This window comes from Copadichromis virginalis, linkage group LG3 (genome assembly GCF_057382275.1).
Source record: "Copadichromis virginalis isolate Kocher_CV1m ecotype Utaka linkage group LG3, C_Virginalis_male_GT1.1, whole genome shotgun sequence".
Taxonomy (NCBI): Eukaryota; Metazoa; Chordata; class Actinopteri; order Cichliformes; family Cichlidae; genus Copadichromis; species Copadichromis virginalis.
This window is the reverse complement of record NC_140620.1, coordinates 58,784,854-58,811,719: the sequence shown is the minus strand read 5'-3', so window position 1 is coordinate 58,811,719 and position 26,866 is coordinate 58,784,854. Positions and strand designations below refer to the sequence as shown.

Below are 26,866 nucleotides of genomic sequence, written 5' to 3'. Positions count from 1 at the left end.
GTGGCCTGAGCAAGAGCCACAGGCCTTGGTGTGGTGTAAGTGGCCTCAGCCAGCAGCCACAGGCCCTGGTGTGGTGTAAGTCGCCTCAGCCAGAAGCCACAGGCACTGGTGTGGTGTAAGTGGCCTCAGCCAGCAGCCACAGGCCCTGGTGTGGTGTAGGTGGCCTCAGCCAGCAGCCACAGGCCCTGGTGTGGTGTAGGTGGCCTCAGCCAGCAGCCACAGGCCCTGGTGTGGTGTAAGTGGCCTCAGCCAGCAGCCACAGGCCCTGGTGTGGTGTAAGTGGCCTGAGCAAGAGCCACAGGCCCTGGTGTGGTGTAAGTGGCCTGAGCAAGAGCCACAGACCCTGGTGTGGTGTAATTGGCCTCAATAGCAACTAATGCCCTGGTGTGGTGTAGGTGGCCTCAGCCAGCAGCCACAGGCCCTGGTGTGGTGTAAGTGGCCTCAGCCAGCAGCCACAGGCCCTGGTGTGGTGTACGTCGCCTCAGCCAGAAGCCACAGGCACTGGTGTGGTGTAAGTGGCCTCAGCCAGCAGCAAAAGGGCCCTGGTGTGGTGTAAGTGGCCTCAGCCAGCAGCCACAGGCCCTGGTGTGGTGTAGGTGGCCTCAGCCAGCAGCCACAGGCCCTTGTGTGGTGTAATTGGCCTCAATAGCAACTAAGGCCCTGGTGTGGTGTAGGTGGCCTAAGCCAGCAGCCAAAGGCCCTGGTGTGGTGTAAGTGGCCTCAGCCAGTGCCACAGGCCCTGGTGTGGTGTAAGTGGCCTGAGCAAGAGCCACAGACCCTGGTGTGGTGTAATTGGCCTCAATAGCAACTAAGGCCCTGGTGTGGTGTAGGTGGCCTCAGCCAGCAGCCACAGGCCCTGGTGTGGTGTAAGTGGCCTCAATAGCAACTAAGGCCCTGGTGTGGTGTAAGTGGCTTCAGCCAGCAGCCACAGGCTCTGGTGTGGTGTAACTGGCCTCAGCCAGCAGCCACAGGCCCTGGTGTGGTGTAAGTGGCCTCAGCCAGAGCCACAGGCCCTGATGTGGTGTAAGTGGCCCCAGCCGGTCACTCAGGCCCTGGTGTGGTGTAGGTGGCATCAGCTAGCAGCACAAGACATTGGAAAACAGCCAAAAGCAGTGTCGTTAATGTGCCCTCATTAATGGGCAGCTGCTTTTGGTCTTTTAATACACCCCTTCTCTGGATCAAAAGCAGTTCAATGACATGAAAATCAAAGGCTTACAGCACCAGGTATTCCCAGGCAGTCTCCCATCCAAGTACTAACCAAGCCCAGCCCTGCTTAGCTTCCGAGATCAGACGAGGTCGGGCGTGCTCAGGGTGGTATGGCCGTAAGCTGCTGGGCCCAGCACAATGTCTCAATTTATGGATTCAAGTGATTAGGTGGCAAGTACCTGAAGTTACGAAGACAATCCTATAACCATACCTGCATGTTTGCATAATACCCTAACCCAAAGGCTCAGTTTGGCATTTATCCAACAGCACAGGCCCTGGATTGTTGAAGATGGCCTCAGGAAACAGCACAGGGCCTGGTGTGTTGTACATGGCCACAGCAAGCAGCACAGGGCCTGGTTTGGTGAAGATGGCCTCAGCCAGAAGCACAGGGCCTGGTGTGATATGAGTGGCCTGAGCAAGAGCCACAGGCCCTGGTGTGGTGTAAGTGGCCAGAGCAAGAGCCACAGGCCCTGGTGTGGTGTAAGTGGCCTGAGCAAGAGCCACAGGCCCTGGTGTGGTGTAGGTGGCCTCAGCCAGCAGCCACAGGCCCTGGTGTGGTGTAGGTGGCCTCAGCCAGCAGCCACAAGCCCTTGTGTGGTGTAAGTGGCCTCAGCCAGCAGCCACAGGCCCTGGTGTGGTGTAAGTGGCCTCAGCCAGTGCCACAGGCCCTGGTGTGGTGTAAGTGGCCTGAGCAAGAGCCACAGACCATGGTGTGGTGTAATTGGCCTCAATAGCAACTAACGCCCTGGTGTGGTGTAGGTGGCCTAAGCCAGCAGCCACAGGCCCTGGTGTGGTGTAAGTGGCCTCAGCCAGCAGCCACAGGCCCTGGTGTGGTGTAAGTCGCCTCAGCCAGAAGCCACAGGCACTGGTGTGGTGTAAGTGGCCTCAGCCAGCAGCAAAAGGGCCCTGGTGTGGTGTAAGTCGCCTCAGCCAGCAGCCACAGGCCCTGGTGTGGTGTAGATGGCCTCAGCCAGCAGCCACAGGCCCTGGTGTGGTGTAAGTGGCCTCAGCCAGCAGCCACCGGCCCTGGTTTGGTCTAAGTTGCCTCAGCCAGAAGCACAGGGCCTGGTGTGATATGAGTGGCCTGAGAAAGAGCCACAGGCCCTGGTGTGGTGTAAGTGGCCTGAGCAAGAGCCACAGGCCCTGGTGTGGTGTAAGTGGCCTGAGCAAGAGCCACAGGCCCTGGTGTGGTGTAATTGGCCTCAATAGCAACTAAGGCCCTGGTTTGGTGTATGTGGCCTCAGCCAGCAAATAAGGCCGTGGTGTGGTGTAGGTGGCATCAGCTAGCAGCACAAGACATTGGAAAACAGCCAAAAGCAATGTCGTTAATGTGCCCTCATTAATGGGCAGCTGCTTTTGGTCTTTTAATACACCCCTTCTCTGGATCAAAAGCGGTTCAATGACATGAAAATCAAAGGCTTACAGCACCAGGTATTCCCAGGCAGTCTCCCATCCAAGTACTAACCAAGCCCAGCCCTGCTTAGCTTCCGAGATCAGACGAGGTCGGGCGTGCTCAGGGTGGTATGGCCGTAAGCTGCTGGCCCCAGCACAATGTCTAAATTTATGGATTCAAGTGATTAGGTGGCAAGTACCTGAAGTTACGAAGACAATCCTATAACCATACCTGCATGTTTGCATAATACCCTAACCCAAAGGCTCAGTTTGGCATTTATCCAACAGCACAGGCCCTGGATTGTTGAAGATGGCCTCAAGAACCAGCACAGGACCTGGTGTGTTTTACATGGCCACAGCAAGCAGCACAGGGCCTGGTTTGGTGAAGATGGCCTCAGCAAGCAGCCACAGGCCCTGGTTTGGTGTAAGTGGCCTCAGCCAGCAGCCACAGGCCCTGGTGTGGTGTAAGTGGCCTCAGCCAGCAGCCACAGGCCCTGGTGTGGTCTAAGTGGCCTCAGCCAGTGCCACAGGCCCTGGTGTGGTGTAAGTGGCCTGAGTAAGAGCCACAGGCCCTGGTGTGGTGTAAGTGGCCTCAGCCAGCAGCCACAGGCCCTGGTGTGGTGTAAGTGGCCTCAGCCAGCAGCCACAGGCCCTGGTGTGGTGTAAGTCGCCTCAGCCAGAAGCCACAGGCACTGGTGTGGTGTAAGTGGCCTCAGCCAGCAGCAAAAGGGCCCTGGTGTGGTGTAAGTGGCCTCAGCCAGCAGCCACAGGCCCTGGTGTGGTGTAGGTGGCCTCAGCCAGCAGCCACAGGCCCTGGTGTGGTGTAAGTGGCCTCAGCCAGCAGCCACAGGCCCTGGTGTGGTGTAAGTGGCCTCAGCCAGCAACCACAGGCCCTGGTGTGGTGTAAGTGGCCTCAGCCAGTGCCACAGGCCCTGGTGTGGTGTAAGTGGCCTGAGCAAGAGCCACAGACCCTGGTGTGGTGTAATTGGCCTCAGCCAGCAGCCACAGGCCCTGGTGTGGTGTAAGTCGCCTCAGACAGAAGCCACAGGCACTGGTGTGGTGTAAGTGGCCTCAGCCAGCAGCAAAAGGGCCCTGGTGTGGTATAAGTCGCCTCAGCCAGCGCCACAGGCCCTGGTGTGGTGTAGGTGGCCTCAGCCAGTGCCACAGGCCCTGGTGTGGTGTAAGTGGCCTCAGCCAGCAGCCACAGGCCCTGGTGTGGTGTAAGTGGCCTGAGCAAGTGCCACAGGCCCTGGTGTGGTGTAAGTGGCCTGAGCAAGAGCCACAGGCCCTGGTGTGGTGTAAGTGGCCTCAGCCAGCAGCCACAGGCCCTGGTGTGGTGTAAGTGGCCTGAGCAAGTGCCACAGGCCCTGTTGTGGTGTAAGTGGCCTCAATAGCAAATAAGGCCCTGGTGTGGTGTAAGTGGCCTGAGCAAGAACCACAGGGCCTGGTTTGGTGAAGATGGCCTCGGCCAGAAGCGCAGGGCCTGGTGTGATGTGAGTGGCCTGAGCAAGAGCCACAGGCCCTGGTGTGGTGTAAGTGGCCTCAGCCAGCAGCCACAGGCCCTGGTGTGGTGTAAGTGGCCTCAGCCAGAAGCCACAGGCACTGGTGTGGTGTAAGTGGCCTCAGCCAGCAGCAAAAGGGCCCTGGTGTGGTGTAGGTGGCCTCAGCCAGCAGCCACAGGCCCTGGTGTGGTGTAAGTGGCCTCAATAGCAACTAAGGCCCTGGTATGGTGTAAGTGGCTTCAGCCAGCAGCCACAGGCCCTGGTGTGGTGTAAGTGGCCTCAGCCAGCAGCCACAGGCCCTGGTGTGGTGTAGGTGGCCTCAGCCAGCAGCCACAGGCCCTGTTGTGGTGTAAGTGGCCTCAGCCAGCAGCCACAGGCCCTGGTGTGGTGTAAGTGGCCTCAGCCAGTGTCACAGGCCCTGGTGTGGTGTAAGTGGCCTGAGCAAGAGCCACAGACCCTGGTGTGGTATAATTGGCCTCAGCCAGCAGCCACAGGCCCTGGTGTGGTGTAAGTCGCCTCAGACAGAAGCCACAGGCACTGGTGTGGTGTAAGTGGCCTCAGCCAGCAGCAAAAGGGCCCTGGTGTGGTATAAGTCGCCTCAGCCAGCAGCCACAGGCCCTGGTGTGGTGTAGGTGGCCTCAGCCAGCAGCCACAGGCCCTGGTGTGGTGTAAGTGGCCTGAGCAAGAGCCACATACCCTGGTGTGGTGTAATTGGCCTCAATAGCAACTAATGCCCTGGTGTGGTGTAAGTGGCCTCAGCCAGCAGCCACAGGCCCTGGTGTGGTGTAAGTGGCCTCAGCCAGAGCCACAGGCCCTGATGTGGTGTAAGTGGCCCCAGCCGGTCACTCAGGCCCTGGTGTGGTGTAGGTGGCATCAGCTAGCAGCACAAGACATTGGAAAACAGCCAAAAGCAATGTCGTTAATGTGCCCTCATTAATGGGCAGCTGCTTTTGGTCTTTTAATACACCCCTTCTCTGGATCAAAAGCGGTTCAATGACATTAAAATGAAAGGCTTACAGCACCAGGTATTCCCAGGCAGTCTCCCATCCAAGTACTAACCAAGCCCAGCCCTGCTCAGCTTTCGAGATCAGACGAGGTCGGGCGTGCTCAGGGTGGTATGGCCGTAAGCTGCTGGGCCCAGCACAATGTCTCAATTTATGGATTCAGGTGATTAGGTGGCAAGTACCTGAAGTTACGAAGACAATCCTATAACCCTACCTTCATGTTTGCATAATACCCTAACCCAAAGGCTCAGTTTAGCATTTATCCAACAGCACAGGCCCTGGATTGTTGAAGATGGCCTCAGGAACCAGCACAGGGCCTGGTGTGTTGTACATGGCCACAGCTAGCAGCACAGGGCCTGGTTTGGTGAAGATTGCCTCGGCCAGAAGCGCAGGGCCTGGTGTGATGTGAGTGGCCTGAGCAAGAGCCACAGGCCCTGGTGTGGTGTAATTGGCCTCAATAGCAACTAAGGCCCTGGTGTGGTGTAAGTGGCCTGAGCAAGAGCCACATACCCTGGTGTGGTGTAATTGGCCTCAATAGCAACTAAGGCCCTGGTGTGGTGTAGGTGGCCTCAGCCAGCAGCCACAGGCCCTGGTGTGGTGTAAGTGGCCTCAGCCAGAGCAACAGGCCCTGATGTGGTGTAAGTGGCCCCAGCCGGTCACTCAGGCCCTGGTGTGGTGTAGGTGGCATCAGCTAGCAGCACAAGACATTGGAAAACAGCCAAAAGCAATGTCGTTAATGTGCCCTCATTAATGGGGAGCTGCTTCTGGTCTTTTAATACACCCCTTCTCTGGATCAAAAGCGGTTCAATGACATGAAAACGAAAGGCTTACAGCACCAGGTATTCCCAGGCAGTCTCCCATCCAAGTACTAACCAAGCCCAGCCCTGCTTAGCTTCCGAGATCAGACGAGGTCGGGCGTGCTCAGGGTGGTATGGCCGTAAGCTGCTGGCCCCAGCACAATGTCTCAATTTATGGATTCAAGTGATTAGGTGGCAAGTACCTGAAGTTACGAAGACAATCCTATAACCATACCTGCATGTTTGCATAATACCCTAACCAAAAGGCTCAGTTTGGCATTTATCCAACAGCACAGGCCCTGGATTGTTGAAGATGGCCTCAAGAACCAGCACAGGACCTGGTGTGTTTTACATGGCCACAGCAAGCAGCACAGGGCCTGGTTTGGTGAAGATGGCCTCAGCAAGCAGCCACAGGCCCTGGTTTGGTGTAAGTGGCCTCAGCTAGCAGCCACAGGCCCTGGTGTGGTGTGAGTGGCCTCAGCCAGCAGCCACAGGCCCTGGTGTGGTCTAAGTGGCCTCAGCCAGTGCCACAGGCCCTGGTGTGGTGTAGGTGGCCTCAGCCAGCAGCCACAGGCCCTGGTGTGGTGTAAGTGGCCTCAATAGCAACTAAGGCCCTGGTGTGGTGTAAGTGGCTTCAGCCAGCAGCCACAGGCTCTGGTGTGGTGTAACTGGCCTCAGCCAGCAGCCACAGGCCCTGATGTGGTGTAAGTGGCCCCAGCCGGTCACTCAGGCCCTGGTGTGGTGTAGGTGGCATCAGCCAGCAGCCACAGGCCCTGGTGTGGTGTAAGTCGCCTCAGCCAGAAGCCACAGGCACTGGTGTGGTGTAAGTGGCCTCAGCCAGCAGCAAAAGGGCCCTGGTGTGGTGTAAGTCGCCTCAGCCAGCAGCCACAGGCCCTGGTGTGGTGTAGGTGGCCTCAGCCAGCAGCCACAGGCCCTGGTGTGGTGTAAGTGGCCTCAGCCAGCAGCCACAGGCCCTGGTGTGGTGTAAGTGGCCTCAGCCAGCAGCCACAGGCCCTGGTGTGGTGTAAGTGGCCTCAGCCAGTGCCACAGGCCCTGGTATGGTGTAAGTGGCCTGAGCAAGAGCCACAGACCCTGGTGTGGTATAATTGGCCTCAGCCAGCAGCCACAGGCCCTGGTGTGGTGTAAGTCGCCTCAGACAGAAGCCACAGGCACTGGTGTGGTGTAAGTGGCCTCAGCCAGCAGCAAAAGGGCCCTGGTGTGGTATAAGTCGCCTCAGCCAGCAGCCACAGGCCCTGGTGTGGTGTAGGTGGCCTCAGCCACCAGCCACAGGCCCTGGTGTGGTGTAAGTAGCCTCAGCCAGCAGCCACAGGCCCTGGTGTGGTGTAAGTGGCCTCAGCCAGCAGCCACAGGCCCTGGTGTGGTGTAAGTGGCCTCAGCCAGTGCCACAGGCCCTGGTGTGGTGTAAGTGGCCTGAGCAAGAGCCACAGGCCCTGGTGTGGTGTAAGTGGCCTGAGCAAGAGCCACAGACCCTGGTGTGGTGTAATTGGCCTCAATAGCAACTAATGCCCTGGTGTGGTGTAGGTGGCCTCAGCCAGCAGCCACAGGCCCTGGTGTGGTGTAAGTGGCCTGAGCAAGAGCCACAGGCCCTGGTGTGGTGTAAGTGGCCTGAGCAAGAGCCACAGACCCTGGTGTGGTGTAATTGGCCTCAATAGCAACTAATGCCCTGGTGTGGTGTAGGTGGCCTCAGCCAGCAGCCACAGGCCCTGGTGTGGTGAAAGTGGCCTCAGCCAGAGCCACAGGCCCTGATGTGGTGTAAGTGGCCCCAGCCGGTCACTCAGGCCCTTGTGTGGTGTAGGTTGCATCAGCTAGCAGCACAAGACATTGGAAAAGAGCCAAAAGCAGTGTCGTTAATGTGCCCTCATTAATGGGTAGCTGCTTTTGGTCTTTTAATACACCCCTTCTCTGGATCAAAAGCGGTTCAATGACATGAAAATCAAAGGGTTACAGCACCAGGTATTCCCAGGCAGTCTCCCATCCAAGTACTAACCAAGCCCAGCCATGCTTAGCTTCCGAGATCAGACGAGGTCGGGCGTGCTCAGGGTGGTATGGCCGTAAGCTGCTGGCTCCAGCACAATGTCTCAATTTATGGATTCAAGTGATTAGGTGGCAAGTACCTGAAGTTACGAAGACAATGCTATAACCATACCTGCATGTTTGCATAATACCCTAACCCAAAGGCTCAGTTTGGCATTTATCCAACAGCACAGGCCCTGGATTGTTGAAGATGGCCTCAGGAACCAGCACAGGGCCTGGTGTGTTGTACATGGCCACAGCAAGGAGCACAGGGCCTGGTTTGGTGAAGATGGCCTCGGCCAGAAGCGCAGGGCCTGGTGTGATGTGAGTGGCCTGAGCAAGAGCCACAGGCCTTGGTGTGGTGTAAGTGGCCTCAGCCAGCAGCCACAGGCCCTGGTGTGGTGTAAGTCGCCTCAGCCAGAAGCCACAGGCACTGGTGTGGTGTAAGTGGCCTCAGCCAGCAGCCACAGGCCCTGGTGTGGTGTAGGTGGCCTCAGCCAGCAGCCACAGGCCCTGGTGTGGTGTAGGTGGCCTCAGCCAGCAGCCACAGGCCCTGGTGTGGTGTAAGTGGCCTCAGCCAGCAGCCACAGGCCCTGGTGTGGTGTAAGTGGCCTGAGCAAGAGCCACAGGCCCTGGTGTGGTGTAAGTGGCCTGAGCAAGAGCCACAGACCCTGGTGTGGTGTAATTGGCCTCAATAGCAACTAATGCCCTGGTGTGGTGTAGGTGGCCTCAGCCAGCAGCCACAGGCCCTGGTGTGGTGTAAGTGGCCTCAGCCAGCAGCCACAGGCCCTGGTGTGGTGTACGTCGCCTCAGCCAGAAGCCACAGGCACTGGTGTGGTGTAAGTGGCCTCAGCCAGCAGCAAAAGGGCCCTGGTGTGGTGTAAGTGGCCTCAGCCAGCAGCCACAGGCCCTGGTGTGGTGTAGGTGGCCTCAGCCAGCAGCCACAGGCCCTTGTGTGGTGTAATTGGCCTCAATAGCAACTAAGGCCCTGGTGTGGTGTAGGTGGCCTAAGCCAGCAGCCAAAGGCCCTGGTGTGGTGTAAGTGGCCTCAGCCAGTGCCACAGGCCCTGGTGTGGTGTAAGTGGCCTGAGCAAGAGCCACAGACCCTGGTGTGGTGTAATTGGCCTCAATAGCAACTAAGGCCCTGGTGTGGTGTAGGTGGCCTCAGCCAGCAGCCACAGGCCCTGGTGTGGTGTAAGTGGCCTCAATAGCAACTAAGGCCCTGGTGTGGTGTAAGTGGCTTCAGCCAGCAGCCACAGGCTCTGGTGTGGTGTAACTGGCCTCAGCCAGCAGCCACAGGCCCTGGTGTGGTGTAAGTGGCCTCAGCCAGAGCCACAGGCCCTGATGTGGTGTAAGTGGCCCCAGCCGGTCACTCAGGCCCTGGTGTGGTGTAGGTGGCATCAGCTAGCAGCACAAGACATTGGAAAACAGCCAAAAGCAGTGTCGTTAATGTGCCCTCATTAATGGGCAGCTGCTTTTGGTCTTTTAATACACCCCTTCTCTGGATCAAAAGCAGTTCAATGACATGAAAATCAAAGGCTTACAGCACCAGGTATTCCCAGGCAGTCTCCCATCCAAGTACTAACCAAGCCCAGCCCTGCTTAGCTTCCGAGATCAGACGAGGTCGGGCGTGCTCAGGGTGGTATGGCCGTAAGCTGCTGGGCCCAGCACAATGTCTCAATTTATGGATTCAAGTGATTAGGTGGCAAGTACCTGAAGTTACGAAGACAATCCTATAACCATACCTGCATGTTTGCATAATACCCTAACCCAAAGGCTCAGTTTGGCATTTATCCAACAGCACAGGCCCTGGATTGTTGAAGATGGCCTCAGGAAACAGCACAGGGCCTGGTGTGTTGTACATGGCCACAGCAAGCAGCACAGGGCCTGGTTTGGTGAAGATGGCCTCAGCCAGAAGCACAGGGCCTGGTGTGATATGAGTGGCCTGAGCAAGAGCCACAGGCCCTGGTGTGGTGTAAGTGGCCAGAGCAAGAGCCACAGGCCCTGGTGTGGTGTAAGTGGCCTGAGCAAGAGCCACAGGCCCTGGTGTGGTGTAGGTGGCCTCAGCCAGCAGCCACAGGCCCTGGTGTGGTGTAGGTGGCCTCAGCCAGCAGCCACAAGCCCTTGTGTGGTGTAAGTGGCCTCAGCCAGCAGCCACAGGCCCTGGTGTGGTGTAAGTGGCCTCAGCCAGTGCCACAGGCCCTGGTGTGGTGTAAGTGGCCTGAGCAAGAGCCACAGACCATGGTGTGGTGTAATTGGCCTCAATAGCAACTAACGCCCTGGTGTGGTGTAGGTGGCCTAAGCCAGCAGCCACAGGCCCTGGTGTGGTGTAAGTGGCCTCAGCCAGCAGCCACAGGCCCTGGTGTGGTGTAAGTCGCCTCAGCCAGAAGCCACAGGCACTGGTGTGGTGTAAGTGGCCTCAGCCAGCAGCAAAAGGGCCCTGGTGTGGTGTAAGTCGCCTCAGCCAGCAGCCACAGGCCCTGGTGTGGTGTAGATGGCCTCAGCCAGCAGCCACAGGCCCTGGTGTGGTGTAAGTGGCCTCAGCCAGCAGCCACCGGCCCTGGTTTGGTCTAAGTTGCCTCAGCCAGAAGCACAGGGCCTGGTGTGATATGAGTGGCCTGAGAAAGAGCCACAGGCCCTGGTGTGGTGTAAGTGGCCTGAGCAAGAGCCACAGGCCCTGGTGTGGTGTAAGTGGCCTGAGCAAGAGCCACAGGCCCTGGTGTGGTGTAATTGGCCTCAATAGCAACTAAGGCCCTGGTTTGGTGTATGTGGCCTCAGCCAGCAAATAAGGCCGTGGTGTGGTGTAGGTGGCATCAGCTAGCAGCACAAGACATTGGAAAACAGCCAAAAGCAATGTCGTTAATGTGCCCTCATTAATGGGCAGCTGCTTTTGGTCTTTTAATACACCCCTTCTCTGGATCAAAAGCGGTTCAATGACATGAAAATCAAAGGCTTACAGCACCAGGTATTCCCAGGCAGTCTCCCATCCAAGTACTAACCAAGCCCAGCCCTGCTTAGCTTCCGAGATCAGACGAGGTCGGGCGTGCTCAGGGTGGTATGGCCGTAAGCTGCTGGCCCCAGCACAATGTCTAAATTTATGGATTCAAGTGATTAGGTGGCAAGTACCTGAAGTTACGAAGACAATCCTATAACCATACCTGCATGTTTGCATAATACCCTAACCCAAAGGCTCAGTTTGGCATTTATCCAACAGCACAGGCCCTGGATTGTTGAAGATGGCCTCAAGAACCAGCACAGGACCTGGTGTGTTTTACATGGCCACAGCAAGCAGCACAGGGCCTGGTTTGGTGAAGATGGCCTCAGCAAGCAGCCACAGGCCCTGGTTTGGTGTAAGTGGCCTCAGCCAGCAGCCACAGGCCCTGGTGTGGTGTAAGTGGCCTCAGCCAGCAGCCACAGGCCCTGGTGTGGTCTAAGTGGCCTCAGCCAGTGCCACAGGCCCTGGTGTGGTGTAAGTGGCCTGAGTAAGAGCCACAGGCCCTGGTGTGGTGTAAGTGGCCTCAGCCAGCAGCCACAGGCCCTGGTGTGGTGTAAGTGGCCTCAGCCAGCAGCCACAGGCCCTGGTGTGGTGTAAGTCGCCTCAGCCAGAAGCCACAGGCACTGGTGTGGTGTAAGTGGCCTCAGCCAGCAGCAAAAGGGCCCTGGTGTGGTGTAAGTGGCCTCAGCCAGCAGCCACAGGCCCTGGTGTGGTGTAGGTGGCCTCAGCCAGCAGCCACAGGCCCTGGTGTGGTGTAAGTGGCCTCAGCCAGCAGCCACAGGCCCTGGTGTGGTGTAAGTGGCCTCAGCCAGCAACCACAGGCCCTGGTGTGGTGTAAGTGGCCTCAGCCAGTGCCACAGGCCCTGGTGTGGTGTAAGTGGCCTGAGCAAGAGCCACAGACCCTGGTGTGGTGTAATTGGCCTCAGCCAGCAGCCACAGGCCCTGGTGTGGTGTAAGTCGCCTCAGACAGAAGCCACAGGCACTGGTGTGGTGTAAGTGGCCTCAGCCAGCAGCAAAAGGGCCCTGGTGTGGTATAAGTCGCCTCAGCCAGCGCCACAGGCCCTGGTGTGGTGTAGGTGGCCTCAGCCAGTGCCACAGGCCCTGGTGTGGTGTAAGTGGCCTCAGCCAGCAGCCACAGGCCCTGGTGTGGTGTAAGTGGCCTGAGCAAGTGCCACAGGCCCTGGTGTGGTGTAAGTGGCCTGAGCAAGAGCCACAGGCCCTGGTGTGGTGTAAGTGGCCTCAGCCAGCAGCCACAGGCCCTGGTGTGGTGTAAGTGGCCTGAGCAAGTGCCACAGGCCCTGTTGTGGTGTAAGTGGCCTCAATAGCAAATAAGGCCCTGGTGTGGTGTAAGTGGCCTGAGCAAGAACCACAGGGCCTGGTTTGGTGAAGATGGCCTCGGCCAGAAGCGCAGGGCCTGGTGTGATGTGAGTGGCCTGAGCAAGAGCCACAGGCCCTGGTGTGGTGTAAGTGGCCTCAGCCAGCAGCCACAGGCCCTGGTGTGGTGTAAGTGGCCTCAGCCAGAAGCCACAGGCACTGGTGTGGTGTAAGTGGCCTCAGCCAGCAGCAAAAGGGCCCTGGTGTGGTGTAGGTGGCCTCAGCCAGCAGCCACAGGCCCTGGTGTGGTGTAAGTGGCCTCAATAGCAACTAAGGCCCTGGTATGGTGTAAGTGGCTTCAGCCAGCAGCCACAGGCCCTGGTGTGGTGTAAGTGGCCTCAGCCAGCAGCCACAGGCCCTGGTGTGGTGTAGGTGGCCTCAGCCAGCAGCCACAGGCCCTGTTGTGGTGTAAGTGGCCTCAGCCAGCAGCCACAGGCCCTGGTGTGGTGTAAGTGGCCTCAGCCAGTGTCACAGGCCCTGGTGTGGTGTAAGTGGCCTGAGCAAGAGCCACAGACCCTGGTGTGGTATAATTGGCCTCAGCCAGCAGCCACAGGCCCTGGTGTGGTGTAAGTCGCCTCAGACAGAAGCCACAGGCACTGGTGTGGTGTAAGTGGCCTCAGCCAGCAGCAAAAGGGCCCTGGTGTGGTATAAGTCGCCTCAGCCAGCAGCCACAGGCCCTGGTGTGGTGTAGGTGGCCTCAGCCAGCAGCCACAGGCCCTGGTGTGGTGTAAGTGGCCTGAGCAAGAGCCACATACCCTGGTGTGGTGTAATTGGCCTCAATAGCAACTAATGCCCTGGTGTGGTGTAAGTGGCCTCAGCCAGCAGCCACAGGCCCTGGTGTGGTGTAAGTGGCCTCAGCCAGAGCCACAGGCCCTGATGTGGTGTAAGTGGCCCCAGCCGGTCACTCAGGCCCTGGTGTGGTGTAGGTGGCATCAGCTAGCAGCACAAGACATTGGAAAACAGCCAAAAGCAATGTCGTTAATGTGCCCTCATTAATGGGCAGCTGCTTTTGGTCTTTTAATACACCCCTTCTCTGGATCAAAAGCGGTTCAATGACATTAAAATGAAAGGCTTACAGCACCAGGTATTCCCAGGCAGTCTCCCATCCAAGTACTAACCAAGCCCAGCCCTGCTCAGCTTTCGAGATCAGACGAGGTCGGGCGTGCTCAGGGTGGTATGGCCGTAAGCTGCTGGGCCCAGCACAATGTCTCAATTTATGGATTCAGGTGATTAGGTGGCAAGTACCTGAAGTTACGAAGACAATCCTATAACCCTACCTTCATGTTTGCATAATACCCTAACCCAAAGGCTCAGTTTAGCATTTATCCAACAGCACAGGCCCTGGATTGTTGAAGATGGCCTCAGGAACCAGCACAGGGCCTGGTGTGTTGTACATGGCCACAGCTAGCAGCACAGGGCCTGGTTTGGTGAAGATTGCCTCGGCCAGAAGCGCAGGGCCTGGTGTGATGTGAGTGGCCTGAGCAAGAGCCACAGGCCCTGGTGTGGTGTAATTGGCCTCAATAGCAACTAAGGCCCTGGTGTGGTGTAAGTGGCCTGAGCAAGAGCCACATACCCTGGTGTGGTGTAATTGGCCTCAATAGCAACTAAGGCCCTGGTGTGGTGTAGGTGGCCTCAGCCAGCAGCCACAGGCCCTGGTGTGGTGTAAGTGGCCTCAGCCAGAGCAACAGGCCCTGATGTGGTGTAAGTGGCCCCAGCCGGTCACTCAGGCCCTGGTGTGGTGTAGGTGGCATCAGCTAGCAGCACAAGACATTGGAAAACAGCCAAAAGCAATGTCGTTAATGTGCCCTCATTAATGGGGAGCTGCTTCTGGTCTTTTAATACACCCCTTCTCTGGATCAAAAGCGGTTCAATGACATGAAAACGAAAGGCTTACAGCACCAGGTATTCCCAGGCAGTCTCCCATCCAAGTACTAACCAAGCCCAGCCCTGCTTAGCTTCCGAGATCAGACGAGGTCGGGCGTGCTCAGGGTGGTATGGCCGTAAGCTGCTGGCCCCAGCACAATGTCTCAATTTATGGATTCAAGTGATTAGGTGGCAAGTACCTGAAGTTACGAAGACAATCCTATAACCATACCTGCATGTTTGCATAATACCCTAACCAAAAGGCTCAGTTTGGCATTTATCCAACAGCACAGGCCCTGGATTGTTGAAGATGGCCTCAAGAACCAGCACAGGACCTGGTGTGTTTTACATGGCCACAGCAAGCAGCACAGGGCCTGGTTTGGTGAAGATGGCCTCAGCAAGCAGCCACAGGCCCTGGTTTGGTGTAAGTGGCCTCAGCTAGCAGCCACAGGCCCTGGTGTGGTGTGAGTGGCCTCAGCCAGCAGCCACAGGCCCTGGTGTGGTCTAAGTGGCCTCAGCCAGTGCCACAGGCCCTGGTGTGGTGTAAGTGGCCTAAGCCAGAGCCACAGGCCCTGGTGTGGTGTAAGTGGCCTCAATAGCAAATAAGGCCCTGGTGTGGTGTAAGTGGCCTGAGCAAGAACCACAGGGCCTGGTTTGGTGAAGATGGCCTCGGCCAGAAGCGCAGGGCCTGGTGTGATGTGAGTGGCCTGAGCAAGAGCCACAGGCCCTGGTGTGGTGTAAGTGGCCTCATTCAGCAGCCACAGGCCCTGGTGTGGTGTAAGTGGCCTCAGCCAGGAGCCACATGCACTGGTGTGGTGTAAGTGGCCTCAGCCAGCAGCAAAAGGGCCCTGGTGTGGTGTAGGTGGCCTCAGCCAGCAGCCACAGGCCCTGGTGTGGTGTAAGTGGCATCAATAGCAACTAAGGCCCTGGTGTGGTGTAAGTGGCTTCAGCCAGCAGCCACAGGCCCTGGTGTGGTGTAAGTGGCCTCAGCCAGCAGCCACAGGCCCTGGTGTGGTGTAGGTGGCCTCAGCCAGCAGCCACAGGCCCTGGTGTGGTGTAAGTGGCCTCAATAGCAACTAAGGCCCTGGTGTGGTGTAAGTGGCTTCAGCCAGCAGCCACTGGCTCTGGTGTGGTGTAACTGGCCTCAGCCAGCAGCCACAGGCCCTGGTGTGGTGTAAGTGGCCTCAGCCAGAGCCACAGGCCCTGATGTGGTGTAAGTGGCCCCAGCCGGTCACTCAGGCCCTGGTGTGGTGTAGGTGGCATCAGCTAGCAGCACAAGACATTGGAAAACAGCCAAAAGCAGTGTCGTTAATGTGCCCTCATTAATGGGCAGCTGCTTTTGGTCTTTTAATACACCCCTTCTCTGGATCAAAAGCGGTTCAATGATATGAAAATGAAAGGCTTACAGCACCAGGTATTCCCAGGCAGTCTCCCATCCAAGTACTAACCAAGCCCAGCCCTGCTTAGCTTCCGAGATCAGACGAGGTCTGGCGTGCTCACGGTGGTATGGCCGTAAGCTGCTGCCTCCAGCACAATGTCTCAATTTATGGATTCAAGTGATTAGGTGGCAAGTACCTGAAGTTACGAAGACAATGCTATAACCATACCTGCATGTTTGCATAATACCCTAACCCAAAGGCTCAGTTTGGCATTTATCCAACAGCACAGGCCCTGGATTGTTGAAGATGGCCTCAGGAACCAGCACAGGGCCTGGTGTGTTGTACATGGCCACAGCAAGGAGCACAGGGCCTGGTTTGGTGAAGATGGCCTCGGCCAGAAGCGCAGGGCCTGGTGTGATGTGAGTGGCCTGAGCAAGAGCCACAGGCCTTGGTGTGGTGTAAGTGGCCTCAGCCAGCAGCCACAGGCCCTGGTGTGGTGTAAGTCGCCTCAGCCAGAAGCCACAGGCACTGGTGTGGTCTAAGTGGCCTCAGCCAGCAGCCACAGGCCCTGGTGTGGTGTAGGTGGCCTCAGCCAGCAGCCACAGGCCCTGGTGTGGTGTAGGTGGCCTCAGCCAGCAGCCACAGGCCCTGGTGTGGTGTAAGTGGCCTCAGCCAGCAGCCACAGGCCCTGGTGTGGTGTAAGTGGCCTGAGCAAGAGCCACAGGCCCTGGTGTGGTGTAAGTGGCCTCAGCCAGCAGCCACAGGCCCTGGTGTGGTGTAAGTGGCCTGAGCAAGTGCCACAGGCCCTGGTGTGGTGTAAGTGGCCTGAGCAAGTGCCACAGGCCCTGGTGTGGTGTAAGTGGCCTCAATAGCAAATAAGGCCCTGGTGTGGTGTAAGTGGCCTGAGCAAGAACCACAGGGCCTGGTTTGGTGAAGATGGCCTCGGCCAGAAGCGCAGGGCCTGGTGTGATGTGAGTGGCCTGAGCAAGAGCCACAGGCCCTGGTGTTTTGTAAGTGGCCTCAGCCAGCAGCCACAGGCCCTGGTGTGGTGTAAGTGGCCTCAGCCAGAAGCCACAGGCACTGGTGTGGTGTAAGTGGCCTCAGCCAGCAGCAAAAGGGCCCTGGTGTGGTGTAGGTGGCCTCAGCCAGCAGCCAAAGGCCCTGGTGTGGTGTAAGTGGCCTCAATAGCAACTAAGGCCCTGGTGTGGTGTAAGTGGCTTCAGCCAGCAGCCACAGGCCCTGGTGTGGTGTAAGTGGCCTCAGCCAGCAGCCACAGGCCCTAGTGTGGTGTAGGTGGCCTCAGCCAGCAGCCACAGGCCCTGGTGTGGTGTAAGTGGCCTCAATAGCAACTAAGGCCCTGGTGTGGCGTAAGTGGCTTCAGCCAGCAGCCACAGGCTCTGGTGTGGTGTAACTGGCCTTAGCCAGCAGCCACAGGCCCTGATGTGGTGTAAGTGGCCCCAGCCGGTCACTCAGGCCCTGGTGTGGTGTAGGTGGCATCAGCCAGCAGCCACAGGCCCTGGTGTGGTGTAAGTCGCCTCAGCCAGAAGCCACAGGCACTGGTGTGGTGTAAGTGGCCTCAGCCAGCAGCAAAAGGGCCCTGGTGTGGTGTAAGTCGCCTCAGCCAGCAGCCACAGGCCCTGGTGTGGTGTAGGTGGCCTCAGCCAGCAGCCACAGGCCCTGGTGTGGTGTAAGTGGCCTCAGCCAGCAGCCACAGGCCCTGGTGTGGTGTAAGTGGCCTCAGCCAGCAGCCACAGGCCCTGGTGTGGTGTAAGTGGCCTCAGCCAGTGCCACAGGCCCTGGTGTGGTGTAAGTGGCCTGAGCAAGAGCCACAGACCCTGGTGTGGTATAATTGGCCTCAGCCAGCAGCCACAGGCCCTGGTGTGGTGTAAGTCGCCTCAGACAGAAGCCACAGGCACTGGTGTGGTGTAAGTGGCCTCAGCCAGCAGCAAAAGGGCCCTGGTGTGGTATAAGTCGCCTCAGCCAGCAGCCACAGGCCCTGGTGTGGTGTAGGTGGCCTCAGCCACCAGCCACAGGCCCTGGTGTGGTGTAAGTAGCCTCAGCCAGCAGCCACAGGCCCTGGTGTGGTGTAAGTGGCCTCAGCCAGCAGCCACAGGCCCTGGTGTGGTGTAAGTGGCCTCAGCCAGCAGCCACAGGCCCTGGTGTGGTGTAAGTCGCCTCAGCCAGAAGCCACAGGCACTGGTGTGGTCTAAGTGGCCTCAGCCAGCAGCCACAGGCCCTGGTGTGGTGTAGGTGGCCTCAGCCAGCAGCCACAGGCCCTGGTGTGGTGTAGGTGGCCTCAGCCAGCAGCCACAGGCCCTGGTGTGGTGTAAGTGGCCTCAGCCAGCAGCCACAGGCCCTGGTGTGGTGTAAGTGGCCTGAGCAAGAGCCACAGGCCCTGGTGTGGTGTAAGTGGCCTCAGCCAGCAGCCACAGGCCCTGGTGTGGTGTAAGTGGCCTGAGCAAGTGCCACAGGCCCTGGTGTGGTGTAAGTGGCCTGAGCAAGTGCCACAGGCCCTGGTGTGGTGTAAGTGGCCTCAATAGCAAATAAGGCCCTGGTGTGGTGTAAGTGGCCTGAGCAAGAACCACAGGGCCTGGTTTGGTGAAGATGGCCTCGGCCAGAAGCGCAGGGCCTGGTGTGATGTGAGTGGCCTGAGCAAGAGCCACAGGCCCTGGTGTTTTGTAAGTGGCCTCAGCCAGCAGCCACAGGCCCTGGTGTGGTGTAAGTGGCCTCAGCCAGAAGCCACAGGCACTGGTGTGGTGTAAGTGGCCTCAGCCAGCAGCAAAAGGGCCCTGGTGTGGTGTAGGTGGCCTCAGCCAGCAGCCACAGGCCCTGGTGTGGTGTAAGTGGCCTCAATAGCAACTAAGGCCCTGGTGTGGTGTAAGTGGCTTCAGCCAGCAGCCACAGGCCCTGGTGTGGTGTAAGTGGCCTCAGCCAGCAGCCACAGGCCCTGGTGTGGTGTAGGTGGCCTCAGCCAGCAGCCACAGGCCCTGGTGTGGTGTAAGTGGCCTCAATAGCAACTAAGGCCCTGGTGTGGTGTAAGTGGCTTCAGCCAGCAGCCACAGGCTCTGGTGTGGTGTAACTGGCCTCAGCCAGCAGCCACAGGCCCTGATGTGGTGTAAGTGGCCCCAGCCGGTCACTCAGGCCCTGGTGTGGTGTAGGTGGCATCAGCCAGCAGCCACAGGCCCTGGTGTGGTGTAAGTCGCCTCAGCCAGAAGCCACAGGCACTGGTGTGGTGTAAGTGGCCTCAGCCAGCAGCAAAAGGGCCCTGGTGTGGTGTAAGTCGCCTCAGCCAGCAGCCACAGGCCCTGGTGTGGTGTAGGTGGCCTCAGCCAGCAGCCACAGGCCCTGGTGTGGTGTAAGTGGCCTCAGCCAGCAGCCACAGGCCCTGGTGTGGTGTAAGTGGCCTCAGCCAGCAGCCACAGGCCCTGGTGTGATGTAAGTGGCCTCAGCCAGTGCCACAGGCCCTGGTGTGGTGTAAGTGGCCTGAGCAAGAGCCACAGACCCTGGTGTGGTATAATTGGCCTCAGCCAGCAGCCACAGGCCCTGGTGTGGTGTAAGTGGCCTCAGCCAGTGCCACAGGCCCTGGTGTGGTGTAAGTGGCCTGAGCAAGAGCCACAGGCCCTGGTGTGGTGTAAGTGGCCTGAGCAAGAGCCACAGACCCTGGTGTGGTGTAATTGGCCTCAATAGCAACTAATGCCCTGGTGTGGTGTAGGTGGCCTCAGCCAGCAGCCACAGGCCCTGGTGTGGTGTAAGTGGCCTGAGCAAGAGCCACAGGCCCTGGTGTGGTGTAAGTGGCCTGAGCAAGAGCCACAGACCCTGGTGTGGTGTAATTGGCCTCAATAGCAACTAATGCCCTGGTGTGGTGTAGGTGGCCTCAGCCAGCAGCCACAGGCCCTGGTGTGGTGAAAGTGGCCTCAGCCAGAGCCACAGGCCCTGGTGTGGTGAAAGTGGCCTCAGCCAGAGCCACAGGCCCTGATGTGGTGTAAGTGGCCCCAGCCGGTCACTCAGGCCCTTGTGTGGTGTAGGTTGCATCAGCTAGCAGCACAAGACATTGGAAAAGAGCCAAAAGCAGTGTCGTTAATGTGCCCTCATTAATGGGCAGCTGCTTTTGGTCTTTTAATACACCCCTTCTCTGGATCAAAAGCGGTTCAATGACATGAAAATCAAAGGCTTACAGCACCAGGTATTCCCAGGCAGTCTCCCATCCAAGTACTAACCAAGCCCAGCCCTGCTTAGCTTCCGAGATCAGACGAGGTCGGGCGTGCTCAGGGTGGTATGGCCGTAAGCTGTTGGCTCCAGCACAATGTCTCAATTTATGGATTCAAGTGATTAGGTGGCAAGTACCTGAAGTTACGAAGACAATGCTATAACCATACCTGCATGTTTGCATAATACCCTAACCCAAAGGCTCAGTTTGGCATTTATCCAACAGCACAGGCCCTGGATTGTTGAAGATGGCCTCAGGAACCAGCACAGGGCCTGGTGTGTTGTACATGGCCACAGCAAGGAGCACAGGGCCTGGTTTGGTGAAGATGGCCTCGGCCAGAAGCGCAGGGCCTGGTGTGATGTGAGTGGCCTGAGCAAGAGCCACAGGCCTTGGTGTGGTGTAAGTGGCCTCAGCCAGCAGCCACAGGCCCTGGTGTGGTGTAAGTCGCCTCAGCCAGAAGCCACAGGCACTGGTGTGGTGTAAGTGGCCTCAGCCAGCAGCCACAGGCCCTGGTGTGGTGTAGGTGGCCTCAGCCAGCAGCCACAGGCCCTTGTGTGGTGTAATTGGCCTCAATAGCAACTAAGGCCCTGGTGTGGTGTAGGTGGCCTAAGCCATCAGCCACAGGCCCTGGTGTGGTGTAAGTGGCCTCAGCCAGTGCCACAGGCCCTGGTGTGGTGTAAGTGGCCTGAGCAAGAGCCACAGACCCTGGTGTGGTGTAATTGGCCTCAATAGCAACTAAGGCCCTGGTGTGGTGTAGGTGGCCTCAGCCAGCAGCCACAGGCCCTGGTGTGGTGTAAGTGGCCTCAATAGCAACTAAGGCCCTGGTGTGGTGTAAGTGGCTTCAGCCAGCAGCCACAGGCTCTGGTGTGGTGTAACTGGCCTCAGCCAGCAGCCACAGGCCCTGATGTGGTGTAAGTGGCCCCAGCCGGTCACTCAGGCCCTGGTGTGGTGTAGGTGGCATCAGCCAGCAGCCACAGGCCCTGGTGTGGTGTAAGTCGCCTCAGCCAGAAGCCACAGGCACTGGTGTGGTGTAAGTGGCCTCAGCCAGCAGCAAAAGGGCCCTGGTGTGGTGTAAGTCGCCTCAGCCAGCAGCCACAGGCCCTGGTGTGGTGTAGGTGGCCTCAGCCAGCAGCCACAGGCCCTGGTGTGGTGTAAGTGGCCTCAGCCAGAAGCCACAGGCACTGGTGTGGTGTAAGTGGCCTCAGCCAGCAGCAAAAGGGCCCTGGTGTGGTGTAGGTGGCCTCAGCCAGCAGCCACAGGCCCTGGTGTGGTGTAAGTGGCCTCAATAGCAACTAAGGCCCTGGTGTGGTGTAAGTGGCTTCAGCCAGCAGCCACAGGCCCTGGTGTGGTGTAAGTGGCCTCAGCCAGCAGCCACAGGCCCTGGTGTGGTGTAGGTGGCCTCAGCCAGCAGCCACAGGCCCTGGTGTGGTGTAAGTGGCCTCAATAGCAACTAAGGCCCTGGTGTGGTGTAAGTGGCTTCAGCCAGCAGCCACAGGCTCTGGTGTGGTGTAACTGGCCTCAGCCAGCAGCCACAGGCCCTGATGTGGTGTAAGTGGCCCCAGCCGGTCACTCAGGCCCTGGTGTGGTGTAGGTGGCATCAGCCAGCAGCCACAGGCCCTGGTGTGGTGTAAGTCGCCTCACCAGAAGCCACAGGCACTGGTGTGGTGTAAGTGGCCTCAGCCAGCAGCAAAAGGGCCCTGGTGTGGTGTAAGTCGCCTCAGCCAGCAGCCACAGGCCCTGGTGTGGTGTAGGTGGCCTCAGCCAGCAGCCACAGGCCCTGGTGTGGTGTAGGTGGCCTCAGCCAGCAGCCACAGGCCCTGGTGTGGTGTAAGTGGCCTCAGCCAGCAGCCACAGGCCCTGGTGTGGTGTAAGTGGCCTGAGCAAGAGCCACAGGCCCTGGTGTGGTGTAAGTGGCCTCAGCCAGCAGCCACAGGCCCTGGTGTGGTGTAAGTGGCCTGAGCAAGTGCCACAGGCCCTGGTGTGGTGTAAGTGGCCTGAGCAAGTGCCACAGGCCCTGGTGTGGTGTAAGTGGCCTCAATAGCAAATAAGGCCCTGGTGTGGTGTAAGTGGCCTGAGCAAGAACCACAGGGCCTGGTTTGGTGAAGATGGCCTCGGCCAGAAGCGCAGGGCCTGGTGTGATGTGAGTGGCCTGAGCAAGAGCCACAGGCCCTGGTGTGGTGTAAGTGGCCTCAGCCAGCAGCCACAGGCCCTGGTGTGGTGTAAGTGGCCTCAGCCAGAAGCCACAGGCACTGGTGTGGTGTAAGTGGCCTCAGCCAGCAGCAAAAGGGCCCTGGTGTGGTGTAGGTGGCCTCAGCCAGCAGCCACAGGCCCTGGTGTGGTGTAAGTGGCCTCAATAGCAACTAAGGCCCTGGTGTGGTGTAAGTGGCTTCAGCCAGCAGCCACAGGCCCTGGTGTGGTGTAAGTGGCCTCAGCCAGCAGCCACAGGCCCTGGTGTGGTGTAGGTGGCCTCAGCCAGCAGCCACAGGCCCTGGTGTGGTGTAAGTGGCCTCAATAGCAACTAAGGCCCTGGTGTGGTGTAAGTGGCTTCAGCCAGCAGCCACAGGCTCTGGTGTGGTGTAACTGGCCTCAGCCAGCAGCCACAGGCCCTGATGTGGTGTAAGTGGCCCCAGCCGGTCACTCAGGCCCTGGTGTGGTGTAGGTGGCATCAGCCAGCAGCCACAGGCCCTGGTGTGGTGTAAGTCGCCTCAGCCAGAAGCCACAGGCACTGGTGTGGTGTAAGTGGCCTCAGCCAGCAGCAAAAGGGCCCTGGTGTGGTGTAAGTCGCCTCAGCCAGCAGCCACAGGCCCTGGTGTGGTGTAGGTGGCCTCAGCCAGCAGCCACAGGCCCTGGTGTGGTGTAAGTGGCCTCAGCCAGCAGCCACAGGCCCTGGTGTGGTGTAAGTGGCCTCAGCCAGCAGCCACAGGCCCTGGTGTGGTGTAAGTGGCCTCAGCCAGTGCCACAGGCCCTGGTATGGTGTAAGTGGCCTGAGCAAGAGCCACAGACCCTGGTGTGGTATAATTGGCCTCAGCCAGCAGCCACAGGCCCTGGTGTGGTGTAAGTCGCCTCAGACAGAAGCCACAGGCACTGGTGTGGTGTAAGTGGCCTCAGCCAGCAGCAAAAGGGCCCTGGTGTGGTATAAGTCGCCTCAGCCAGCAGCCACAGGCCCTGGTGTGGTGTAGGTGGCCTCAGCCACCAGCCACAGGCCCTGGTGTGGTGTAAGTAGCCTCAGCCAGCAGCCACAGGCCCTGGTGTGGTGTAAGTGGCCTCAGCCAGCAGCCACAGGCCCTGGTGTGGTGTAAGTGGCCTCAGCCAGTGCCACAGGCCCTGGTGTGGTGTAAGTGGCCTGAGCAAGAGCCACAGGCCCTGGTGTGGTGTAAGTGGCCTGAGCAAGAGCCACAGACCCTGGTGTGGTGTAATTGGCCTCAATAGCAACTAATGCCCTGGTGTGGTGTAGGTGGCCTCAGCCAGCAGCCACAGGCCCTGGTGTGGTGTAAGTGGCCTGAGCAAGAGCCACAGGCCCTGGTGTGGTGTAAGTGGCCTGAGCAAGAGCCACAGACCCTGGTGTGGTGTAATTGGCCTCAATAGCAACTAATGCCCTGGTGTGGTGTAGGTGGCCTCAGCCAGCAGCCACAGGCCCTGGTGTGGTGAAAGTGGCCTCAGCCAGAGCCACAGGCCCTGATGTGGTGTAAGTGGCCCCAGCCGGTCACTCAGGCCCTTGTGTGGTGTAGGTTGCATCAGCTAGCAGCACAAGACATTGGAAAAGAGCCAAAAGCAGTGTCGTTAATGTGCCCTCATTAATGGGTAGCTGCTTTTGGTCTTTTAATACACCCCTTCTCTGGATCAAAAGCGGTTCAATGACATGAAAATCAAAGGGTTACAGCACCAGGTATTCCCAGGCAGTCTCCCATCCAAGTACTAACCAAGCCCAGCCATGCTTAGCTTCCGAGATCAGACGAGGTCGGGCGTGCTCAGGGTGGTATGGCCGTAAGCTGCTGGCTCCAGCACAATGTCTCAATTTATGGATTCAAGTGATTAGGTGGCAAGTACCTGAAGTTACGAAGACAATGCTATAACCATACCTGCATGTTTGCATAATACCCTAACCCAAAGGCTCAGTTTGGCATTTATCCAACAGCACAGGCCCTGGATTGTTGAAGATGGCCTCAGGAACCAGCACAGGGCCTGGTGTGTTGTACATGGCCACAGCAAGGAGCACAGGGCCTGGTTTGGTGAAGATGGCCTCGGCCAGAAGCGCAGGGCCTGGTGTGATGTGAGTGGCCTGAGCAAGAGCCACAGGCCTTGGTGTGGTGTAAGTGGCCTCAGCCAGCAGCCACAGGCCCTGGTGTGGTGTAAGTCGCCTCAGCCAGAAGCCACAGGCACTGGTGTGGTGTAAGTGGCCTCAGCCAGCAGCCACAGGCCCTGGTGTGGTGTAGGTGGCCTCAGCCAGCAGCCACAGGCCCTGGTGTGGTGTAGGTGGCCTCAGCCAGCAGCCACAGGCCCTGGTGTGGTGTAAGTGGCCTCAGCCAGCAGCCACAGGCCCTGGTGTGGTGTAAGTGGCCTGAGCAAGAGCCACAGGCCCTGGTGTGGTGTAAGTGGCCTGAGCAAGAGCCACAGACCCTGGTGTGGTGTAATTGGCCTCAATAGCAACTAATGCCCTGGTGTGGTGTAGGTGGCCTCAGCCAGCAGCCACAGGCCCTGGTGTGGTGTAAGTGGCCTCAGCCAGCAGCCACAGGCCCTGGTGTGGTGTACGTCGCCTCAGCCAGAAGCCACAGGCACTGGTGTGGTGTAAGTGGCCTCAGCCAGCAGCAAAAGGGCCCTGGTGTGGTGTAAGTGGCCTCAGCCAGCAGCCACAGGCCCTGGTGTGGTGTAGGTGGCCTCAGCCAGCAGCCACAGGCCCTTGTGTGGTGTAATTGGCCTCAATAGCAACTAAGGCCCTGGTGTGGTGTAGGTGGCCTAAGCCAGCAGCCAAAGGCCCTGGTGTGGTGTAAGTGGCCTCAGCCAGTGCCACAGGCCCTGGTGTGGTGTAAGTGGCCTGAGCAAGAGCCACAGACCCTGGTGTGGTGTAATTGGCCTCAATAGCAACTAAGGCCCTGGTGTGGTGTAGGTGGCCTCAGCCAGCAGCCACAGGCCCTGGTGTGGTGTAAGTGGCCTCAATAGCAACTAAGGCCCTGGTGTGGTGTAAGTGGCTTCAGCCAGCAGCCACAGGCTCTGGTGTGGTGTAACTGGCCTCAGCCAGCAGCCACAGGCCCTGGTGTGGTGTAAGTGGCCTCAGCCAGAGCCACAGGCCCTGATGTGGTGTAAGTGGCCCCAGCCGGTCACTCAGGCCCTGGTGTGGTGTAGGTGGCATCAGCTAGCAGCACAAGACATTGGAAAACAGCCAAAAGCAGTGTCGTTAATGTGCCCTCATTAATGGGCAGCTGCTTTTGGTCTTTTAATACACCCCTTCTCTGGATCAAAAGCAGTTCAATGACATGAAAATCAAAGGCTTACAGCACCAGGTATTCCCAGGCAGTCTCCCATCCAAGTACTAACCAAGCCCAGCCCTGCTTAGCTTCCGAGATCAGACGAGGTCGGGCGTGCTCAGGGTGGTATGGCCGTAAGCTGCTGGGCCCAGCACAATGTCTCAATTTATGGATTCAAGTGATTAGGTGGCAAGTACCTGAAGTTACGAAGACAATCCTATAACCATACCTGCATGTTTGCATAATACCCTAACCCAAAGGCTCAGTTTGGCATTTATCCAACAGCACAGGCCCTGGATTGTTGAAGATGGCCTCAGGAAACAGCACAGGGCCTGGTGTGTTGTACATGGCCACAGCAAGCAGCACAGGGCCTGGTTTGGTGAAGATGGCCTCAGCCAGAAGCACAGGGCCTGGTGTGATATGAGTGGCCTGAGCAAGAGCCACAGGCCCTGGTGTGGTGTAAGTGGCCAGAGCAAGAGCCACAGGCCCTGGTGTGGTGTAAGTGGCCTGAGCAAGAGCCACAGGCCCTGGTGTGGTGTAGGTGGCCTCAGCCAGCAGCCACAGGCCCTGGTGTGGTGTAGGTGGCCTCAGCCAGCAGCCACAAGCCCTTGTGTGGTGTAAGTGGCCTCAGCCAGCAGCCACAGGCCCTGGTGTGGTGTAAGTGGCCTCAGCCAGTGCCACAGGCCCTGGTGTGGTGTAAGTGGCCTGAGCAAGAGCCACAGACCATGGTGTGGTGTAATTGGCCTCAATAGCAACTAACGCCCTGGTGTGGTGTAGGTGGCCTAAGCCAGCAGCCACAGGCCCTGGTGTGGTGTAAGTGGCCTCAGCCAGCAGCCACAGGCCCTGGTGTGGTGTAAGTCGCCTCAGCCAGAAGCCACAGGCACTGGTGTGGTGTAAGTGGCCTCAGCCAGCAGCAAAAGGGCCCTGGTGTGGTGTAAGTCGCCTCAGCCAGCAGCCACAGGCCCTGGTGTGGTGTAGATGGCCTCAGCCAGCAGCCACAGGCCCTGGTGTGGTGTAAGTGGCCTCAGCCAGCAGCCACCGGCCCTGGTTTGGTCTAAGTTGCCTCAGCCAGAAGCACAGGGCCTGGTGTGATATGAGTGGCCTGAGAAAGAGCCACAGGCCCTGGTGTGGTGTAAGTGGCCTGAGCAAGAGCCACAGGCCCTGGTGTGGTGTAAGTGGCCTGAGCAAGAGCCACAGGCCCTGGTGTGGTGTAATTGGCCTCAATAGCAACTAAGGCCCTGGTTTGGTGTATGTGGCCTCAGCCAGCAAATAAGGCCGTGGTGTGGTGTAGGTGGCATCAGCTAGCAGCACAAGACATTGGAAAACAGCCAAAAGCAATGTCGTTAATGTGCCCTCATTAATGGGCAGCTGCTTTTGGTCTTTTAATACACCCCTTCTCTGGATCAAAAGCGGTTCAATGACATGAAAATCAAAGGCTTACAGCACCAGGTATTCCCAGGCAGTCTCCCATCCAAGTACTAACCAAGCCCAGCCCTGCTTAGCTTCCGAGATCAGACGAGGTCGGGCGTGCTCAGGGTGGTATGGCCGTAAGCTGCTGGCCCCAGCACAATGTCTAAATTTATGGATTCAAGTGATTAGGTGGCAAGTACCTGAAGTTACGAAGACAATCCTATAACCATACCTGCATGTT

The 26,866-nt window shown here is 58.4% G+C and overlaps 9 non-coding genes and 5 pseudogenes across 9 annotated transcripts; all 14 read right to left on the bottom strand.

The window, feature by feature from the left end:
* Window positions 1-1,209: 1,209 nt before the first annotated feature.
* Window positions 1,210-1,328, bottom strand: LOC146716051 (5S ribosomal RNA). Its single transcript, XR_014919649.1, has one exon. It is a non-coding gene; the product is annotated as a 5S ribosomal RNA (ribosomal RNA).
* A 1,294-nt stretch (window positions 1,329-2,622) lies between these two features.
* LOC146716050 (5S ribosomal RNA) lies at window positions 2,623-2,741 on the bottom strand. The gene has a single exon (XR_014919648.1). It is a non-coding gene; the product is annotated as a 5S ribosomal RNA (ribosomal RNA).
* Window positions 2,742-5,110: 2,369 nt separating this feature from the next.
* On the bottom strand, window positions 5,111-5,229 carry LOC146716049 (5S ribosomal RNA; annotated as a pseudogene).
* A 699-nt stretch (window positions 5,230-5,928) lies between these two features.
* LOC146716048 (5S ribosomal RNA) lies at window positions 5,929-6,047 on the bottom strand. The gene has a single exon (XR_014919647.1). It is a non-coding gene; the product is annotated as a 5S ribosomal RNA (ribosomal RNA).
* Window positions 6,048-7,860: 1,813 nt separating this feature from the next.
* On the bottom strand, window positions 7,861-7,979 carry LOC146716047 (5S ribosomal RNA; annotated as a pseudogene).
* A 1,493-nt stretch (window positions 7,980-9,472) lies between these two features.
* On the bottom strand, window positions 9,473-9,591 carry LOC146716046 (5S ribosomal RNA). The gene has a single exon (XR_014919646.1). It is a non-coding gene; the product is annotated as a 5S ribosomal RNA (ribosomal RNA).
* Window positions 9,592-10,885: 1,294 nt separating this feature from the next.
* Window positions 10,886-11,004, bottom strand: LOC146716045 (5S ribosomal RNA). The gene has a single exon (XR_014919644.1). It is a non-coding gene; the product is annotated as a 5S ribosomal RNA (ribosomal RNA).
* Window positions 11,005-13,373: 2,369 nt separating this feature from the next.
* Window positions 13,374-13,492, bottom strand: LOC146716044 (5S ribosomal RNA; annotated as a pseudogene).
* Window positions 13,493-14,191: 699 nt separating this feature from the next.
* Window positions 14,192-14,310, bottom strand: LOC146716043 (5S ribosomal RNA). Its single transcript, XR_014919643.1, has one exon. It is a non-coding gene; the product is annotated as a 5S ribosomal RNA (ribosomal RNA).
* Window positions 14,311-15,566: 1,256 nt separating this feature from the next.
* Window positions 15,567-15,685, bottom strand: LOC146716042 (5S ribosomal RNA; annotated as a pseudogene).
* A 4,029-nt stretch (window positions 15,686-19,714) lies between these two features.
* On the bottom strand, window positions 19,715-19,833 carry LOC146716041 (5S ribosomal RNA). The gene has a single exon (XR_014919642.1). It is a non-coding gene; the product is annotated as a 5S ribosomal RNA (ribosomal RNA).
* Window positions 19,834-23,624: 3,791 nt separating this feature from the next.
* LOC146716040 (5S ribosomal RNA) lies at window positions 23,625-23,743 on the bottom strand (annotated as a pseudogene).
* A 1,493-nt stretch (window positions 23,744-25,236) lies between these two features.
* LOC146716039 (5S ribosomal RNA) lies at window positions 25,237-25,355 on the bottom strand. Its single transcript, XR_014919641.1, has one exon. It is a non-coding gene; the product is annotated as a 5S ribosomal RNA (ribosomal RNA).
* Window positions 25,356-26,649: 1,294 nt separating this feature from the next.
* LOC146716038 (5S ribosomal RNA) lies at window positions 26,650-26,768 on the bottom strand. The gene has a single exon (XR_014919640.1). It is a non-coding gene; the product is annotated as a 5S ribosomal RNA (ribosomal RNA).
* Window positions 26,769-26,866: the final 98 nt, after the last annotated feature.